General features: G+C 40.2%; 1 long non-coding RNA gene across 5 annotated transcripts in view; it reads left to right on the top strand.

The window, feature by feature from the left end:
• LOC123793426 (uncharacterized) overlaps positions 1-14,448 on the top strand; it is a 384,501-nt gene that overhangs the window by 31,277 nt on the left and 338,776 nt on the right. The window lies entirely within an intron of this gene.

Below are 14,448 nucleotides of genomic sequence, written 5' to 3'. Positions count from 1 at the left end.
ATCCTTTCCCTGTAGCAGGGCTGTCATTCTAGCAAACGATACATTTTTGAATTTCATTAGTGGTGTTTCTTTCTTTCATTTCACATTTGGTTTTTTTTAGCTTATCAGCCTAAAAAATTATTGTATTACCTTTGTAAGAGAGGTTTTGTCCTTACATCTTTACTTGATCTGTTTGAGGCTGAGTCTGAGTTTTTATTATTATTGTTGTGGTTATTATTACTATTTTTAGAATGTAGTTGTATTGGCTCCTAAAGACAAAAATTAAAATTTTTTACGGCTAAAGTCTTTTGAGGGGGCAGGTTGAAAATTAATGAAGTCTAGTGATATTTATTTTTCTTATTTTCATAATTTACTTTTACTTTTTTATAAGCATATTTATGACAATAGTACATTATTTAATACTCTGTATTTCCAGATTTTTATATATACTTTGTAAATTTGTAAATACATACACATATGTATACATATATATGTGTGTGTGTTTGTGTGTGTGTGTGTGTATATATATATATATATATATATATATATATATATATATATATACTACTTTTGTAATACTTTGTAAAATTCCAGAATTTTAGGACTAAGAGAGGAGACTCCCTTCTTTTGTCAGTTTCTACTAGATGAAGGGATTGGACAGGAAACATTTATGGCTTTGAGGACAGGTTAGGTTAAAATAAACTCACATGGTAAGTTAGAAAACTGGAAAGAGTAATTCGTACACCAGGGGCTGGGGTGCTGTCAAAGTGCAGGTGCTAAGCTTGGTGAGGGCCCAATGATCAAGGCGTGGCTCTGTCCTCAGGAAAGCTGAGGGAGGCGAGGTTATGTGAAGCAATACATACATGCTGGGGATTATTAGCACTACTCAGAACTAAGTCGAGTTACTCACTGGTTCCTCTCATCCTAAGTATACCTAAAACCTGGGCATCAGAAGTGAATCTGTTTTGTCATCATGTTAGGGTCAAGAGGTGGCTTTAGCTATTACCTTCCCCTACAGTATCCCATTCTTTAAAATGAATAATTTTTCTTAACTCTTAGGTAAAGTCTAGGCAAACACAATTTAAAACAAGTCTCTTGCCTCCCTCCGGACCAATCATTCTCCCTGCGTCCCCTCTACAGTGGAATTCCTGGGCTGCTGCCCTCTCTGTTTCTCTCTCTCTCTCTCTCTCTCTCTCTCTCTCTCAGAGCATCTCTGTAGGAATCCACCTCCCAGAAGGGACCTAACTTTGATCTCTATTGTTGAAGATGCTATAATCTGATCTCTTAGGGTATTATCTAAATGTGTACTTTGTAAGCTAAATTTTCCCTACTCAGTTACTGGGGAAGAAGTAGGCGTTGATGAATTTGTAGCCGATGTTTGGAACATTGATGCTTTATTACAAAGCCTCTGGGTTTCTCTGCTTTCGTCAGCTTTTGGGTGAGCCCCGGTGATGTAGTTATGTTAACGGAATAAACTGCTCTGACTCTGCTAATGAGCAAAGTAAATTTCAGTGCTAGATCATTTAAAAGATGTATTGATTTGTTGTGAATTCTACTTCAGTCTTTTTTACCTAATACTAAGAAATTGTAAAGATTCTAAAATACATAGGTTATCAAAATTTTACTTACCACTTTCCATAGATTTTTATTTCTATTCCCTGTCACCCCGGTCCTAGGCTGTATTTGGCCTTCTAACTTAAAATTCATACATAAGCTGTTTTGCTTGCAGAATTGGAGACAAGATACCCATATATTTTTTTCTATCTCTACTACCAATCTTTTTTTTTTTTTGAGGCTAAAATTCAGCCTCATTTATCACTTATAAGGGCACTTTGAATAAAAGGGACATATACTGTAAATGCCAACCATGTGTCCTTTTGCTGTATCTTTAATAAAACTATTTGTAATGATTCTATCTATCTATCTATCTATCTATCTATCTATCTATCTATCTATCCAGTCTGAAAAAGATGCAAAAAATGATAAGAAGTCATCTTCTTTTCCTCAGAATTCTTTCTCATCATAAAGTCTTCTAAGAGGTAGACACCGCTTAGAGCCAGTGAAACATCAGTGAAGGACACGGTATATTAATGAATGTAGAGACAACGAAAATGAGGTGTCTGCATGAGGAATAAATTGGCTCATTTTGGTGGTGCATAAATTCTATCAGGCCGTTTGGACACACTTTAATAAATTTTGTTTCATTGCATGGAGAGGTTTCCCACTAGCTGGAGAGAATGGCGGTATCTCTGGGGAAAAAGAAAGAACTGTAAGAGAAAGTTACAAAATGTGCAGACCGAAGTAAGCCTCCAATCCAAGAGTTAGTAAGATTTTGAAGAAGAGGCAACAGGGAGTAGAAAGCAAGGTACTGCTGGTGAAATGTGGTAGAGAACTGGTATAACTGTCCTGGTTTGGCATCTCCAAATAATAGGACCCGAAGTCCTGTTCTTCTAGGTTTGGTTAGGGTATTCGGTTTTTATTGCTGTGTAACAAATTTAGAGGCTTGAGACAGCACACACTTCTCATTTCAGTTTCTGTGGGTTGGGAAGCTAGGCAAAAGTTAGTGGGAGCCTCGGAAACAGGATGGTCAAGGTGCCGGCCGGGGCAGCGGATCAGCCTCCAAGCTCACGCAGGTTATCCACACATCTCGTTTATTTGCACCCGGAAGACTGAGAGCCCCGACTTCTTTCTGGCTGTTGTTCAGAAGCTGACCACAGCTGCCAGACGTTGCCCGCAGTTCTTGCCACACATTCCTCTTTACAGGGCTCCTCACAACATGGCAGTTTGCGTCTTCAAAGCCAGCAAGAGAGAAAGCAAGCCTGTCTGTAAGAGCAAGTCTGTTATTAGCAAGATGCCGCTTTCTATAACATAATCCCAGGAGTGACGTCACATCACCTGTGCCATCGTCAGTTGATTGGAAGCAGTCATGGGAGGGGATCGCGCAAGCGCAAGCAAACCATGAGGCAGGAGCGTGGGGCCACCTCAGAGCCCGTTTGCCACATTTAGTCAGGACAGCTGAGTCATACAGAGAAATAGAAATCACCCCCGTAGAGGGCATGCCAGTGCCTGCGAGATCGTGATCTCTCTGCGGTGTCACCCAGGTGGATTTTTAGTGAGCCCTTTTTGGAGGGTGGAGCAAGAATTTACTCTTTAGCCTTTTTGCTTAAAATCTGACTTGGTCATTGTCAATGGCTGTGTTTATCTTGAGAGGCTTTGTGGGGTGAGGGGGTTGTGATGAACTAACAACTGCCATAGATTGCTTCCATCTATTTGCGATTTTTCCCGGAGGAAGGAGAACAGGTTTCTTTTAAAGCTCTATCCAAGGGACTTTGGGATTCTCTATACGCAGTGTAATCCGTACTCTGCTCCTGAGAGGAGCTGATGTACGCCGATTTCCTCACAGCTAGCATCTCGTGTAAAACCTACTGTATTTTGTATTCTTTTTACTTAAAAAGAGGTAATTAGTGGCAATCAAACATACTAAATTCACTGACCCTAGGAGCAAGGAGGTTTTTACCGAAAGCTGTTGAGCGCTGGTGTTGATTTATAGTCAAGATGATGATGATTTAGCTACTTAAGGGTCTGAGAGTGGCTTGGTGCCCACGGAGGGGCTGGCCTGTGGAAGGCTGCTCTTAACTTTATTTTGATGGTTTTGCTCTCATAACAATCTCATTTTTCTCCCCATTCTTATTTGCCCCATTCTCAGTCATTTATTCTCCAAATTGCTTTTGGGCACTCCTTAAAGCTTGCGATGCTACGTCTCCAGACCTAATATGAACAGCGCTCTCTGCCTCGAAAGCGAGCACTAATTGAATTTGCTTGCATTCAGTGATTTTAATGGGGCTCTGGAGTGTTGTTTAGTGATAAATTTTATATGGAAGACTGAAAAAATTAACATGTTACATTTAGTAAATTAGCAATTACTTAGCTCCATTATATCAAAAGCAGTCACCTACATTTATAAATATTACATTCATACAGCATGGCTTGTATGCCAGGCTTCAGAGCTCCTTTTTACCATGGGACAACCACACAAAATTTAGTGAATGAATTCTTAGGTGAGAAAGCCCTAAATTGTAGCAACTACTGATATTCATTTTACCTTTCTTCCTTTCTGACAGACCCTCCCAAAATGGTCTCAGTGAAAGCTGATCTGTCCCCAGCTGTAAAATTAAACATCTCAGCTCGTCTTTGGGCCATATTCTTCTTACCAGAATGTTCAGGCAAAGGCCATGGGATGTGAGATGAAGTCTGCATGTGGGCTTTTGGGCAGATTTATTTTGCTGTTATAAAGAGGCACAAGAAGAAATAGTCCCTCTTTTTCTTTTTGAGATTGTTGTGTTTACATGTGACATCTGGAACTCTGGGCCACGAGGGAAGTTGCCATGCTGAAGATGGCAGAGTAGAAAGAGAGAAAGAAAATGCATCTCAATTAGATCATTTAGCTTCTGAGTTAGCTTATCCTGGAGATGCCCACTTTGGTATTTCTTAATTAATATCTAAAATAATAAAATGTCCTTGTTATTTAAATTAGCTCAGTCATTTATTTCCTTCCTTCCTTCCTTCCTTCCTTCCTTCCTTCCTTCCTTCCTTCCTTCCTTCCATCTATCCATCCATCATTTCCTTCCTTCCTTCCTTCCTTCCTTCCTTCCTTCCTTCCTTCCTTCCTTCCTTCCTTCCTTCCTTCCTTCCCCTCTCTCTCTTGTTCCTTCCATCACTTGCAACCAAAGGCATTGTGACTGATTCACAAAGATATCTGGGAATTGAACCATAAAAGTAAGTATCTTATCAAATTTTCTACCTTTCTTCTGCCACCTAGGAACTGGAAACTCCTACTCATCACTTATATTTAGGTCAATTGTTGAAGGTCCTAAAACACTTCTTAATGTGTGAATAAGATTAAGAGGCAAAGGACAAACAAAACCACTGCCTATATCTGCCAAGCAGTATTTATCTACTAACTGGAATTAGAATCCAGCTCTTTAAAAAAACGAACACAAAATTAAAAAACAAAAAACAAAAAACAAAAAAAACCAAACATGTTCCACAGAGATTTTTAAACTCTGGTATATTCTTGCTTAGCTATGAAAACCAAAGTTAGAGCCAGAAAGACTGCAATCCTGACCCATTTCTGCTCTTGCTTACAGATCAGAGGCAAGTCACTTTCTCAACTCTGGGTCTTGGATTCCTGTCTAGAAAATGAAGAAAGCTACATCAGTGTTTCCATACTTCCCTGATGATAAAAATTACTTTTTCAGTATGAGCCAGTGGTGGAAATGTGGTGCCCAGCTTTTCTACTTACAAACTGTGTGATCCTGGGCATGTCAGCTAACCTCTTTGAACTTTGGAGTCCTTATTTCTAAAATGGAAATTATGCCTCACAACACTGTGATGATGATATCAGCTATAACGTGTATGTGAAAATGCTTTGGTAAATAACAAAGTACTATATTAATGTGAGGTGAGAGTGCATTGGGGTGATTATCACCACAGACCATCTTTTGTAGCGTCTTGTGAAGCCTGTATTGTCTTTTTAGCTCATTTTGTTCCTATCCTTGGTCCACTCTAGCAGGGTCCCCAAGATGCTTTCAGATGGTCTGCAAGGTCAAACCTATTTTCATAATGATACTAATGTGTTATTTGCTATTTTTATGCATTCTCTCACAGCTGGAGTTTTCCAGAGGCTATACGATTTGTGATATCACAACAAATTGAATATATAGAAGCAAGTATGACACTCTAATAAGCCAAATTTGCAAAAATATAGAGCAGTGCCACTCTTCTCACTATATTTTTTAAAGAAAAATATAATTGCTTTTCATAAAATATGTCAGTTTTGTTAACATGTAATGGATTTATTTTAATTATTTTTAAACAAATTAATATAATCTTCAAAATTTCTCAGTTTAATATCCAACACGGCAAGTAAACACATAACAAGACATATAACAAAAGCTTGTTCAAATTTTCAATAATCTTTAAGATTAAAAAAGAATTCTAAGACTAACACATTTGAGAACACTATCTAGACGAGGCTTCTCTCCTCTGGCTCTGAATGCACAGTGCTCCCCATGTTTCCTACCTTCTAGGCTGAATTTCTTTGCTGCACTGAGAGTCACTACCTAGTGGCCAGCTTCCAGCCTCCTTCTCTGTTTTTCTGACTTTCCTCCAGTCTCTCCCTGACTTGTGACTCGGGTTGATCTCTGTTTTCTGGATCTCACACTCATTCTTCTTTTTCTTCCTTGATGGGTCAGGAATCTTGGGTAAGTTCTCTTCCGGGCAACTTAACACGGAAGTAGCCTTCTGTTCTGTTTTGTTGTATTGTGCCCCAAATCCCAACTCCCTTCCTGTTTTGCAAGATCCCATGTTGTTGAATTTTGAAGGAAGACAGAGTTGCACCTGTCAGTTCAGGAGCTGAAGGGAGCAGACACTCCTTCTCCCCACTCGTGGTTGGTAGGATATGGCCGGTGACCTAGGCGTGACTACCGAATGCCCTGTCTGGGGCTTTGACTCTGAACAGGTCATGGAGAGGATGGCCTAGGACTTATTTGAGGCACCCTCAGTTGTCTCACTGTAGTGGGGGCCATGCCTGGTACCAGCGGTAGCAGCGCCTCCTGGTGACGGGGGCAGGGCTCTGCATCCTGCCGCAGAGATGCCTTTGTTCCTGCCCGTTTATGTGCTTTCTCTAGCTCTCCTGTCAATTCTGCAAATTACCTTATTTCCTTTTAATATATTCCTCTTCTGCCCAAGTTAGCCAAAGACCATTTCTATTTATGATCAATAATAGCCACCACTCGAATGGTGCTTCCTGTGTGCCAGCCGCTGTTGTAAGTACTTTGCATATATTAACTCATTTAATTGTCACAACAACGCTGTCAGAAAGATACTATTATAATCCTCTTTTTACTTACGGGGAAAATATGATAGAGTGAGGTTTTAAACGATGTTCCCCAAATCACACGGAGAGTAAGTGGTCATGCCGGGATGCTCCCCCAGGCAGCCTGGCTCCAAGCCCAGCTTTTAAGCTCCCTGTACCACTTCTGACCAATGCACACGTACGTGGCAGAGAAAAGGACGGAAGTCTAAACCACCGCTGCGCACACCACGGGGGCTAGTGCCGCGTGGAGTCTGGGCCTTTCCTCAACTCTTACAACTATCAAACTTTCAACACACAGACCTGTGCCTTAATTTTCATATAAAGTCAAATTTAAAAAAATAGAAGAGTAATTAATGGTAGCCTATTATGGTTTTTTAAAAAAAACATTTGCTTTTAATTTTCCTTTCCAGCTGTTACTTTATATGCATTATAATGAGAGTCTATTTAGGTTCTCTGAAATAAGAGTGATAACAGCCACTCTATCTTCAAATATATATACATACACACACATACATATATACTGAACGCATTTAACATGCAGCTGCGCTTAATGCTTATGGCTTGCTGTCAGTAGAAACAGAGAAACGACCAATGTGTGACGTGTGAGCACTTCAGCGTGGGCTGCCTTATAACTCAGAATGATCTAGAGTCACTTAGATTTTTCTCTACCTTCGTTCCCACACTTCTCACCTCTCCAGGGGCTAAGCAAGCAAATATGGAGGCTATCGTTTATTTTATGTAAACCATACAATGCACTTCAGGCAGTGGAATTAATTAGGAGGAAGAAAAAAAGTCAAACAATAAATAGATTGCCCGGCGTTAGCTCCGTTCCTTACACTGCATTGTGTAATTACCAACCACATGGCTTCTCAGCAATTGCATCATCACGAGCAGTGAAATTCCATTTCGGTGATAATTTTAAAACCACAGCAGTGGCAGTCCGGTATTAATAACTCAGAGCATGATTACAGAAGGCTGGTGCCTGTGGTTCAGTAAATCTAGTACTTGGAGTTGGAGTTAAATTTTCATTTGCTGTGGATCTAACATGCTACCTCTTCATCAGTGTGTTCCTTGTTCTCCAAAAGTTTCATGATCCCTAAAGACAAAGGCAAAAAGTGGTGCCACGGACCCCTGACAGGGAGCCTCTTGACTTTGAGAGCAGTGGAAGCGTGCAGGGAACCTGTTTTCACAGTGTTTTCCGGGGAGACGATGGGGTAATGGTGCCATAGTGAAAGCTGATAACTTGGTGAGGAGGAGACAGGAGCAGCCATGAATTCTGACTTGACGGAAAGAGCTGTGTTTTGAACACAGGCAGAGCATTGAATCAGTCGGCCAGTGAAGAGGACAGCACACCATGCCCTCTTTTGGAAAGCAGAGAAACAGGACTTCCATTCATTTGAGTTCTTATTATTTTCCCCAGAATTACCAGATATTTGGCAGCCTAAGATTCATATTCTGAACCTTAAGAGTGGCCAAACTCACACTTCGGGCAAAATTTTGCTCTGGGGCTCCTGAACCGTGGGAGGGTTCAGTTCAGATTCTTGTGTTTGGTCCAGTTTTACCAGAGGGCCGCTCTTTGATCAACACTGTGGTCAAGGCTGTGTAATTCTGAGCCTTTCAAGTGCTGCTTGTAAAATGCCCTAGCTCTGCTAGGAAAACTGGGTCAAGAACAGCTTATGTTCCTTCTGGAGAGAATGTCATAGAAGTATTTTTTTCCTTTCTGTCATGACTTGAAAAATCAGGAAAAGTGCCTGAAACAATATAATATCTTGCTAGCACTTCTGGATAATGCAAACTAATCATATTTCTCTACTAGCCACAGAACAATCAAATGTTTCTTCTCCTTCTTACTGAACTTGACCACTACTCCCCAAATGTACATACACATCTCCCTTAAAGGTTCTCTCTACTTTATAGGGCTTGTTCTTTTTTTTTTTTTTTTCATCTCTGACCCTGTGTTAGGCACATCTTCAGTATTTTAAGAGGGATGGAAGATTGTGGTTGCCTACTCTGTCTTTTTCTCTTCCACTGCATTTTGAAAAGTGCCTTGGGACTCCTGTGCATCCTTCACGTGTTTCTCCTGTTGACTTTTCAAGACGTTGGGTCACCAGGATGTACCAGGGTAGAAAAGAGGACACTGAATTGGCTCCCTGGAGAACGGATCAGGGTGATAAACTGGACTATCAAGACCTACAGGACTGGGAATTGCTTTTGATTTGTCTTACGTAGCTTATTTTTCTGAGCATACCCTTTATACCAAGACTACACTTTGCAACAGATACTCACATAAGACATACGCAGTGTTGAAATAAAAGAGAGGAAATCAGATTAAATTCAAACATTTTGAGATGGAACTGATGGAAATCCCAGAAGATCCAGATTAATGTAAACTATAAAATGAAAAAAAGGCTCATGACACAGGTTTAAGAGAATTCATGTTGTAATTGTAAGAATCCATGGGCCTTGGAACTTGATAGTAATGACAAAGTACTGTAACCCCAGTTGACCATGTGCGGGGACCATGGCTTGATCAGAGCCCTGGGTAAATTGGGGTGGTTGAAACCTTAAAGCAGCTGAAAAAAATGGAAAGGTAGAAGACGTGGAATAATTCTCCAGCCTTGTCCATGAAATGCTGTGACAGATGGAGTTGCTGTCTGCTGGTTGTTGGAAGGAACTATCACACTGGTGGTAAGTGATGAAAGATTTGCCAGCAGTTGGCAGTCCACCCTACCTGGCCTGAAACGATATATGAAGTGAGAAAGTATTCAAAAGTAGAGATTCTGAGCACAAAGGAATAAATACAGGCAGGTAATCCGGGCAGACATCCATGGGAGCTAGCAAAGAAATTGCCATTCGTTCAGTTAACGAATAGTGAGTACCACTCTTCTGGACACTAGGCCTAGGGATGAAAAGAATAGAAAATCCCTACCCTCATGGAGTTTACATTCAAGTAGGGAGACACAGATAATGAACAATGTGAGTAAAATATCCAATAAGTTAGATAAGTATGATTAAAAAATAAAGCAGGCTAAGATGGCTAAGGATCATTGGGGGTGGGGTTGTCATTGTAATTGTACTTGTAAATAGGTGGTTATAGAACACAGCCCTAACCAAGAGGAACAGACAGCACAGGAAGCATATTAAAGTATACTTACCTTTTAGTTTCCTGGCTTGAGGAGAAAGTGAAAATACTCCACAATAAGTTCTCTACTTTCTGGCTTATTATGTAGAATAAAGATAACTTAGGAAATAATTTTTAAAAACCCAGGAAATTGAAGATTTTGAGGCTAGAATGAGAACCAGGACTAAGAAGGAGGGAAGAGACTGAGTCAGAGGAAAACCATGTACAGGGAGTTTCAAACATGGTGTGATGTTTTCCAACAGCAAAGAGATCAGAATCTTCTGGAAGAGATGCAGATTTAGAATGCTGGACTTAACATGTAAGGGGAGAGGATCTTGCCTCCTTTCCTCTCCATCCCCTCAGTGTACCTGCCCAGCAGCACCTCCAGCTCAACCTCAGATGCATTAAAGTAAAGTGCAGATGAAAAGGGCAATCTGTGCTTTTCTTATCATATTGGTCTCACTACATCTGCAGTATTTTATCCAGTTCTGGGTGTGACATTTCAAGAAAGACAATGACAAACTGGTACATATTCAGAATAACATCATCACTACGATGAGATTAACAGAAACCAGATCACAAGAGGGATAATTGAAAGAATTGGAGATGTTTAATCTCTTGAGTAGAGTCAGACAGCTGACCTATTAGCTGTGTTCAGGTATTTCAAAGTTTTTGTGGGGTAAATGGTTTTAATTTGTCTTATGTGACCGCAGAGAAGAAAACCAGGATCAGACAGTAAAGATTTCTGAGTTCTTGATTTCAACCAAATACCAGGAAGTACTCCTAACGGCTAGATCTCTCGAAACTGGAACCAAGTATTTTAGGAGAGAGATTTGCTACCAGAGGTGGTGTCTTGTCAGACGTGGAGTGGCCACTTGTGGGGCTAATCTGGGGGTGGCGGGCTCAGTAACCTCTGCTGCAAGATTCAGCTTCAAACTCAGAGTTGGGAGATGTGATGGTGGCATGGGTCAAGGTGACTGTTAGAGAAGGAAGATCAGAGGGAGAGACAGCCTTCTCTTCCCCTCAAGTTGTAAGGGTTGGATTTACTATGTGGCTTGTCATAGCTACTGTGTAGGACTGGTGTTCCTAACCTGCTGTGCAGCAGAATCGCCTGCGTGGTCTGGGTGGGGCCTGGGCATGGGAGTTTTCAAGAAAGTCCTCCGATGATTCTAATGCGCAGACACAGTTGAGCATTCTGGGTTAGGAAAGCCATCTCTGGTATTCAAAACCTTCCACGACCAAGTCTTATCCTGTTCTCACTTTCTCTTCCATTTTCACATGAGGAAATCTTAGATGGCCACCAGTTCTCTGTGTTTGTGATTTCCCAACCTCGGTTGGGTTTTTCTGTGCTTGGTCTTTGGTCATGCCCCAACCTCAACCAGGAATATGGTCCTCCTGCATCCTTATCTTGCTTCCCGCTGCCAGTCCTAACCCTGTTGTGGGCACACTTCTGAAAATCCTCCCAGTCTAGGCAGTACGTGTATTCCCCCTATAATACATGGACAGGCACCATGACCAGGCATTTTTTTTTTTTCCCTCACAGTTACTAGCACAGACCCTTTAAAGCAGTAGATGGTAAATATTTTCAGAAAGCATCTATAACAGTGGTTCTAAACCAGGGGAGATTTATTCCCCTAGGGGACATTTGGCAATTTCTGGACGTATTTTTGGTTGTCACAGCCAGGGTTGGGGGACGTAATTGGCATCTAGTGACTAGAGTCCAGGGATGCTGCCAAATATCGTGCCCTGCACAGGAGAGCACTTAGGACAAAGCATCATCTGGCTCCAAATGTCATAGTGCCTACTTGAAAAAGCCTCGATCTTGAATAATCAACCTAGTTCATATTGCCTACCTTGAAATTCTGGCCATAGATTTCAGGACTAAAAGCAGGACTTCCTGTTAGAAATTTAGTTTCTTTTTTATACTATTAGGAAACTTAGGACATAAGGGACAAGCGAAAAAAAATCACTTATGGTTCTACCATCACAGCATCATCTGTTAGTCCTTTTTGTATATATTTGCTAAAATCATTTTTCATAGGTAAATTTTATATATAATTTTAATGTAATCATGGAATATACATAAAGTTTTTTTACTTAAAATTATGCTGTAATAAACCATCATATTTATTTGTTGTATATTATCAGTTGTATATAACATAATTTGCCTAACCACTTGTTATCAGTGGAGAGTTTGATTGGTTTTTTTTCACCACTGTATCCTGAAAAGTCTTAAGACAAATTTCTTTAAAAAATTTTTTCTTTAAAAAAAATTAATTCAATTAATTAACATATGGTGTATTATTAGTTTCAGAGGTAGAGTTCAGTGATTCATCAGTCTTATATAATACCCAGTGCTCATTACATCATGTGCCCTGCTTAATGTCCATCACCCAGTTACCCCATCACTCCACCCCCTTCTCCTCCAGCAACCCTCAGTTTGTTTCCTATGATTAAGAGTCTCTTATGGTTTGTCTCCCTCTCTGATTTTGTCTGGTTTTATTTTTTCCTCTCTTCCCCTATGATCCCCTGTTTTGTTTCTTAATTCCACATATCAGTGAGATCATATGATTTGTCTGTCTCTGATTGACTTATTTCACTTAGCGTAATACCCTCTGGTTCCATCCATGTTTTTGCAAATGGCAAGATTTCATTTTTTTTGATGGCTGAGTACTATTCCATTGTATATATATACCACATCTTCTTTATCCATTCATCTGTCGATGGACTTCTGGGCTCTTTCCATAGTTGGGCTATTGTGAACATTGCTGCTATAAACATTGGGGTGCAGGTGCCCCTTTGGATCATTACACCTTTATCTTTGGGGTGAATACCTAGTAGTGCAATTGCTGGGTCATAGGGTAGCTCTATTTTCAACTTTTTGAGGAACCTCCATACTGTTTTCCAAAGTGGCTGTACCAACTTGCATTCCCAACAACAGTGTGAGAGGGTTCCCCTTTCTCGGCATCCTTGCTAACATTTGTTGTTTCCTGACTTGTTAATTTGATTTGTTCTGACTAGTGTGAGGTGGTATCTCACTGTGGTTTTGATTTGTTTTTCCCTGATGCTTAGTGATGTTGAGTATTTTTCATGTGTCTGTTGGCCATTGGTATGTCTTTTTTGGAGAAATGTCTGTTCATGTCTTCTGCCCATTTCTTGATTGGATTATTTGTTCTTTGGGTGTTGAGTTTGATAAGTTCTTTATAGATTTTGGATACTAGCCCTTTATCTGATAGGACATTTGCAAATATCTTCTCCCATTCTGTTGATTGTCTTTTCGGTTTTGTCAACTGTTTCCTTTGCTGTGCAAAAGCTTTTTATCCTGATGGAGTCCCAAAAGTTCATTTTTGCTTTGGTTTCCCTTGCCTTTGGAGACATGTATAGCAAGAAGTTGCTGCAGCTGAGATCAAAGAGGTTATTGCCTATGTTCTCCTCTAGGATTTTGATGGATTCCTGTCTCACATGTAGGTCTTTCATCCATTTGAGTCTATTTTTGTGTATGGTGTAAGGAAGTGGTCCAGTTTCATTCTTCTGCATGTGGCTGTCCAACTTTCCCAATACCATTTGTTGAAAAGACTGTCTTTTTTCCATTGGATATTCTTTCCTGCTTTGTAGAAGATTAGTTGACCATTGAGTTTGAGGGTCTATTTCTGGGTTTTCTGTGCTGTTCCCTTGATCTATGTGTCTGTTTTTCTGCCAGTACCATACTGCCTTGATGATTACAGCTTTGTAATAGAGCTTGAAGTCTGGCATTGTGATCCATCAGCTTTGGTTTTCTTTTTCAACATTCTTCTGGCTATTTGGGATCTTTTCTGGTTCCATACAAAATTTAGGATTATTTGTTCCAGCTCTGTGAAAAAAAGGTGATTGTATTTGGATAGGGTTTGCATTGAATGTGTAGATTGCTCTAGGTAGCATAGACGTTTTAAAAAGGTTTGTTCTTCCTTTTTTTTATAATCATATTTTTTTTATTTTATTATGTTAGTCACCATACAGTACATCCCTGGTTTTTGATGTAAAGTTTGATGATTCATTAGTTGTGTATAACACCCAGTGCACCATGCAATACGTGCCCTCCTTACTACCCATCACCAGCCTATTGCATTCCCCCACCCCCTCCCCTCTGAAGCCCTCAGTTTGTTTCTCAGAGTCCATAGTCTCTCATGCTTCATTCCCCCTTCTGATTACCCCCCTTTCTTTATCCCTTTCTTCTCCTACCGATCTTCCTAGTTCTTATGTTCCATAAATGAGAGAAACCATACGATAATTGTCTTTCTCTGCTTGACTTATTTCACTTAGCATTATCTCCTCCAGTGACGTCCATGTTGCAGCAAATGTCGAGAAATTGTTCTTTTTGATAGCTGAGTAATATTCCATTGTATATATGGACCACATCTTCTTAATCCAGTCATCTGTAGATTTGTTCTTCCAATCCATGAGCATGGAACATTTTTCCATTTCCTTGTGTCTT

This window comes from Ursus americanus, chromosome 35 (assembly GCF_024610735.1).
Source record: "Ursus americanus isolate L20-20 chromosome 35, mUrsAme1.1.p, whole genome shotgun sequence".
In the NCBI taxonomy this organism is placed as follows: Eukaryota; Metazoa; Chordata; class Mammalia; order Carnivora; family Ursidae; genus Ursus; species Ursus americanus.
The sequence above is the reverse complement of the archived record's forward strand: the minus strand, read 5'-3'. Positions and strand labels throughout refer to the sequence as shown.